We start from the raw sequence: 751 nt of genomic DNA on the forward strand, positions 1-751 counted from the left end.
TCTTTCTCTCTCTCTCTCTGTTTTTGTTTTCGTTCTGTTTGAAACAGAATCTCAGTATCTCAGCCTGACCTTGAAGGGACTCTGCTTAGCCCGAGCTTGGCAATCATGGCTCTGGCAGGCCTTGTCCTTCTCCATTTCTTCTGCCTAAAAAACAAAAAAAAACCAAAAACCTGTTAGACTATATTCCTAAAGCTAGCTACCAAAGTCTATTCCCTTATATGGCTACTTCCTCCCCCAGAGGCTGACTACCAAGGTCCAGCTATCGAAGTACTTAAGTCAAACAATCAAAAGCCTCCTTCAGCTCATCTAATGAGTATGTTCAATTAAAATTAAAAACCTTATCCTCACACGGGATTTCCCCTTTTACCTTTATAAACTGCTGATTTCCTATATGCCACATCTGGCTCCTCTCTATCCCCACCCTCCCTTGCTCCCCTCCCCCTTTCCTTGTTTGCTACCTTCTGTCTTTGTCTCTTATTCCCTGCCCTCTATGCATCTGGGAAAATACACCTCCTTTGTGCTGAGAACTTGGCCTTGGGGGTGCTGAGCCGATACGGGTCCTTTTAGCCCTCAACCTTGAACTTCTGATTTTCCCATCTCCGGAAAGCCGGGATCATAGACCTGTTCAATCCCTGCATCAGTTACTTGGGATCAAGCCTAGGATAATGGACAAGTTCTTTACCAACTAAGCTACATCCCTAGCTCTAGAAGGGAAGTTTTAAATTCAACGTCCACTGTGTCCTTACTGTGT

This window comes from Mastomys coucha, unplaced genomic scaffold (assembly GCF_008632895.1).
Source record: "Mastomys coucha isolate ucsf_1 unplaced genomic scaffold, UCSF_Mcou_1 pScaffold14, whole genome shotgun sequence".
NCBI lineage: Eukaryota > Metazoa > Chordata > Mammalia > Rodentia > Muridae > Mastomys > Mastomys coucha.